The sequence below is a fragment of the Hermetia illucens genome, chromosome 4 (genome assembly GCF_905115235.1).
Source record: "Hermetia illucens chromosome 4, iHerIll2.2.curated.20191125, whole genome shotgun sequence".
Lineage (NCBI taxonomy): Eukaryota > Metazoa > Arthropoda > Insecta > Diptera > Stratiomyidae > Hermetia > Hermetia illucens.
Window position 1 is genome coordinate 100,483,726 of NC_051852.1, and position 6,000 is coordinate 100,489,725.

At 36.7% G+C, this 6,000-nt stretch overlaps 1 protein-coding gene across 3 annotated transcripts in view; it reads right to left on the reverse strand.

Annotated features, from left to right (window-relative positions):
• LOC119654464 (hyaluronidase Tab y 2.0101-like) overlaps window positions 1-5,692 on the reverse strand; it is a 38,048-nt gene extending 32,356 nt beyond the window's left edge. Inside the window, exons 1-2 of one of the 3 annotated variants that reach the window (XM_038059879.1) lie at window positions 5,183-5,692; window positions 1,296-1,369 (exon numbers count right to left, since the gene is read on the reverse strand). The gene's annotated coding sequence lies outside the window, so the exon portion shown is untranslated. The remainder of the gene's footprint in view (window positions 1-1,295; window positions 1,370-5,182) is intronic. The other 2 variants (XM_038059880.1, XM_038059878.1) reach the window with 2 other exon arrangements.
• Between the last annotated feature and the right edge of the window lie 308 nt (window positions 5,693-6,000).

The following is a 6,000-nucleotide window of genomic DNA, read 5'->3' on the forward strand; positions in this document are numbered from 1 at the left end:
ACGTATGTCTCGAGTTTGGAAAAATATGAAGGAATATGTTGGATTTGTAGCTATATACGGATAGAAAAATGTGCATTTAAGTTTCTTACATAAGATGAACACAAAACCTTTATACCCGAAGCGCGAGCTTCCGGTATTCCGACTTGTTTTTAAATTGGCGTGCAAGGTTACTGAAAACTAGTGAACGGATTTGCATGATGTAGCATTCATTTTCAAGGATATAAAACACCACTCTATATAAACTAGGATTTTTGAAAACTGAACATTTATAGACCATTTTTAACGCACAAATAATCTAAAATTCGTCGTGAAAATTCAATTTTTTTGTTAAGAGCCTCATAGCTTTCGTAGTTAATTTTCGAATTTCGCGAAGATCCTAGTTAATCGACGACAAAAGAAGTGGTTGGTTTTGTGATTTTGGATGAAAATTTCGGCTGAGATCGTGCTCATCAATTAGGACGTCTGCGGCGACACGCACGTACATCACCCTGAGTAGCTTTTTTAGTTTTCGATTTTCAATGTTGTAAACATTTGTTTGTTTGTTTGTACCTTTAAACAATACCCTAAGTATATATTAAAGTGATTTCTTATGTTTTGCACTACTTTTTCAGGTTTTAAAGAGACCTTCCCCCTTAAGTGTTATGATAATGAAAATAAACTGCAGTCTGAATTGAATATTAAATAGGAAAAAAATAAAAGAATGAAAAAAGATTGTGGTGGTGTCCTACACTCCACAAAGGAACAAAACAAAAACAACGCCACCAACATCTACCACGAATGCTAACCGATTTACTCATCACTTAGCTGGGAAATCTAACGACGACATGGGGACATTTCCATAAAAACTACATAGAAGATAGCTGCTGGGCTAGCTAACAAACGGAAGTAACAGGATGTTGTCACATCGAGATTTGCTACAATTTTAAGTTTTAAGAGATGTATAACCGCAAGATGACTCAAAAGTCGTAAAAATATTGTTATGTTCGAAATTACATGATATAAACGTAATATCTTTACATCCATTTAGTCTTCAAAAGAAAGAAGAAACGTTAACCCCTAACTGAAATCGTGCGGTCGCAAGGTTCAGTTTATTCATACTGGTGGATGGAAGACCTACCTAAATCTTTACCAAACTAAGGAGTACGGCAACGCAACACTACGGCGACGCCCAAAGACCTCTGTTAGCTTGAACATAACCACAACCCCCATGGTACTCCCACTATGAGACCAACCATCCAAATGGACCCACCGTATGCATTTTTGCTTTAATATGTATTGACATTTTTTTAACTTACGCCCAAACTCATCTAAGTAATCTCATTACAGCACGTGCTGAGATGGTTGTCCAACGTAGGGCGGTTAGGCTTTGCTAGAAACAGAAATACAAATGGCTTTTTTTAGTTTTTTTCATTAATTTGAAACAAAAATGTCACGAAATTTAAATGCCCACGCAGTGTGTGCATTTCTGGAAAGTTTGATTTTGAGAGCGATAATGACCTCGGTAGAAGGGGATTATGTGACGATCAACTTATTAGTGATAGAGAAGAGATGGAAAAAGTTAGTTGGTCGGAAGACGGTGTAATTATCCATGTGAATAGCTTTTACAGTACAATTAGCTCTGTGGAAAAGGGAAATAACACGTCCAGTCGGTTTAGGGTATTTTGGAGGCAAAAATTGATGCAAATGGTTAATTTTGTAAAAAGCGTTTAATTTAGAAAAAGCTATGAAAAGCGATCAGTATATTAACCGTTACAGTCGCATCTACCGTGGCTTCCAGTTTTTTTGATACCGTCACTGTTTTTAATTTCATGTTACTGTAACATCGAAGCTAGGAGATTTATCGACAAATTTTAAATGCAGATGTGCAGGTACATATTCAATAGACGAGTTTCGAATAAAGGGAATTGCAAAAATTGTTATTTATGGCATGCAGGATCGATGTTCTAGGTAGATTGGCGAATTTCAGCTCACAGCTTTTTTGATACAATCTCCTTCAGTGTAAAAAAGCTTTCGTTTGTCCAGCACTTCAGAGGTATTTTCTGTTAACCAGTTTTTTGTTGTGTTTGTTTGTTATTATAACATCACACTTTTTCAATAATTTGGGAACCCTCAGTACAGCTATTGTTAAGTTTTTTCGTCGTACAACAACGGAGGATCGTGAACTGGTAATTCACCGCTTTGAAAAATACAGTGTTCCCAAAATTGCTGAATTTAAGCATTAAGTATTTCTAAATACTTAAATAAATTAATAATTAAATAATAAATAATTGAGCACTTTGTATACAAAACGTTATTGGAAAATAAGGGCAGAACATTTTTAGCGAGCCAGCCGAGCGTTGAATTATCCGAAAAATCAGAGTAAACCCCAAGCTATCTGCTCTTGGAGTTGGCTAGTGAAGTTCGCGATGAACCGGGAAAGTCGTTCAGTCCTGAAACAGTCCGACCTGTGCTGTGCCACCATGATTGAAAAGCAGCATGAAAGAAGCCTTGTATTTCAATAATAAATACGAAAAACCGATTTGCCTTTGCAAGGGAGCACATAAATAATGATTGTTCGTCTTAAAATATCGCAATTTTTGCGGAGTGAAACTTTAACATTTTCGGCTCCTATGGAATGTCTTATGACCGACGCAAAGCAATTACCGATCTGAGCAAAAAGAACCTCAAAACTACTGTAAGGCATGGGAATGTTCATATTTGGGTTTGGGCCTAAATGCTAGCAGCCGCAGTTGGTAGCGTAGTTTTTGTTGGGGGAACAATGAACTAATTGCACTACCTCGATGTATTATACTAAAAAAAAATACTGCAAAGTGCCGAAAAACTGGGCGTACAGAGAGATTTCGGCTTCTACCAAGATAATTATTCGAAGCATAAGTCCGGAAATATGTAAACTTGGTTGATTTGGAACTGGTCGCACATAATGTCACCGGCATAGTCTTCTGATATAAATGTAATCGAAAATTTATGGACAATTTTGGACAAAAGCATAAGGAAGTATAAGATTTCGAATAACGAAAACTTTCTTGAGACTTCCTGGCAGAATGGCAGAAAATTACTCAGGATTTTACACAAAAGCTGGTTAAATCCATGCCAAATAGGCTTCAAGCTGTTATTAAAGCGAAAGGATATCAAAATATATAATAATTATTAGCACACATCCTTTATTTAGCAATAATTTCAAACTATATCAAGTAAATTGTGGCCTATAATATTGTACTTGTTTTGGTTTTCACTTTTACCAACTAGTGAACGCAAAAGGAGGCACTACCATCCACCATTTTACTGAACGAAAAAGGAGGCATTACCATCCGCCAGTATGTAACCGCAAAAACGACAAAAAACAGTCTCACAATGTCCAAAATGATGCAAATACAAATATATTTCAAAAAATCGTGTATGCTAGTGAAGACGGAAATATGTCCTAAATGTTAAATAAAAGTAGTTTTAAGATCCGGATAGCTGAGTAGTAGAGCACAAGGCTGTCGTACGGGAGGTCGCGGTTCAAATCTCACTGGTGACAGTGAAATTTGTATCGTGATTTGATGTCGGACACCAGTCGATTCAGCTGTGAATGAGTACCAGAGTCAAATTAGGGTAATAATCTCAGTCGAGCACAGTGCTGATCACATTGCCTCCTACAGTGTTATTGTAGTGTACCGTTACGGTCTTGAATGAATGAAGTGCTCTAACACACTTCAAGGCCATCCAGTATGAATTGTTGTCCCAAGGATTATTATTATTATTAAGAATATTCAAAGGAAATCGCTTTGTTTTCGCTAAAATTTCCAGATTTCAAGTTAAAGCTTCGTTTTCGCTAAAATTTTTCATCTATCAGAAGTACACACTCAAAATCGAAGACTGTCAGTAATAAGTAAATATGTGATGAAAGATCTACGATAAAGTAACAAACATTTGGTTTGTATTTTAAAAAGGGATTATTATTTTATTATAATAATAATGCAGATTTTACTCTTAATTTTTACATAAAATACTGTTTATTTGATTTTTTTTTAATTTTGGTCATTTTGGTCCTACGATACCAACAACGTAACTAAAAATATCGATATCGGTTAAGGGTTAAAAATAATATTACAGTCTTTGGCAAAATATCTACCCTACAGAAGTAGGAAACTTTTTTAGAGATGGGATTGCGATTTAGCAAGCAATTTAGCAATTTTAGACGGATAGATTAAATCTATCACAGCGCAGTAGAACTGGCGCTTTGGCTCCTCAGCCATTTGAATTTACCGACTAAAAACAGACTGCCCAGGAGGAATGGTACACAATGTTGTTGAAAAACAGGGAATTCATATAGGCAGAAATCATTGTTGTCCTTTTACTCTGACTCTAAACCAATTAACTTATCACATGAGTGAGTGGAGGAAAGATTTTTCAGTAGGGTATGCATTTGGATAGACGGCGGGATGCAAGCGGTAAGGAGGTATCGGCTTTTAAATAGAAATACAAAGTTAGCCCTTCAATCTACACTAAGCTAAACTCAACCAAACTAAACTAGCTCTCCCATCTGGATTGTCCAGGCCCACTAGGCCTAGCGATATATTCAACAGTTAGTTGCTGCAATGAGCGTTTAGAATTTCACAAACCAGTGCATCTAGGTGGTTTAACGTAGTTCAAGCACCATCATTTACTCGTATATTCATATTGATTTGAGTGCTTTTTATTGGTTTTCGCTTTAAGGACCACATAAATTAAATATTTCACTAAAAGAACTTTGTATCTCAATTACATTCAATAAACCGTATTTGAAGCAATTACTAATCCGCTTTCAATTTTGATTTAAGAGTGAGTTGAAGATTGGGAGTAATAGTTTTAGCAGCATATATGAAAACTAAAACTAACCTGCTAGTTTTGGGGTGGTAACGAACACTCAAAGTGTGTACTGTGATTTTTTCTGCTTCATGGAAAATGAGCAAATCTATTTATTGAAGGTAAGTTAGTCATGTTAAGAATTCAGATCTTGCGGACACTATTCAGAATTGGAACTGACTTGAGGGGAGGGAATGAAGATTCCCTTTCATTTCGAAAAACACTAACACATTATAAAAGAGTTTCCTCTACACCAACTAAAGTTATAAAGAAGCGAACGAGTGCATTATCAAGAGATATTCAAGATAGAAAAACTGGCATAATATCCATTTGGTTTAGAAACATGTTTTCATACCTTGTATCTGCGCTAGGCTAGTAAATTTCCAATATTTGATTCACAACACTTTTTTTATAAACTGCCACTCAATGTTCATTTGCATTTCATTTTATACAAAAATGCATCAAAATGTGCACCACATAGTTCGTTCGCACTATCGGGTTTCAGTATGGAAGGCCAAACAATACTTTCCGAATTTGAATGCAAAACTTTTCTGTCACACCTGTTTACCTCTATATGCTCCTCAAAGATAATCCGGAATCAACTAATTGTACGTAAATGTACAAGGGAACAATTTTGCTGGAGCGAATATGAAACGCTCAAACTTTTACGGCCGTTGACTACTTACTGTCTAGCATGGTATGCTAGAGGCAGCTCGTTAGCTGTCGCCGAAACCCCATAGTTCCGTGGTCAGTCCCAGTAGGCTCATAGGTGAGTTAAGTTGCTGAATTTCGTTACTGGGAAAAGCTCCACATAATTAACGCGATTAAGTGCTTATGAGCTTCGAGCAGAACAAAGTACAAACAAAGAATTGCCGAAGTCGCTGTCCCCATGTGTTTGACATCCGTTCACAAAGCCCCCAGACAATGGGGTATTGCAATGCTTTGGCTTTTGGACAATTCGCTTTTACTACGCGGTCTTGGCGCGCAATCCACTTCATGTGGGAACGCACAAATCAATGGGGCAGGTATTGCATCTGATGATGGATGCAGTGAAATGGAAAAGTTTAACAACGACGCATCAACCGAGGCCTTGAGGAAGAGTTTCAAGGACGCATCACGTCATTTATGAATTTTTTTCAGTTACGGTTGATTGAAGGAAAAGCTAACGAATCG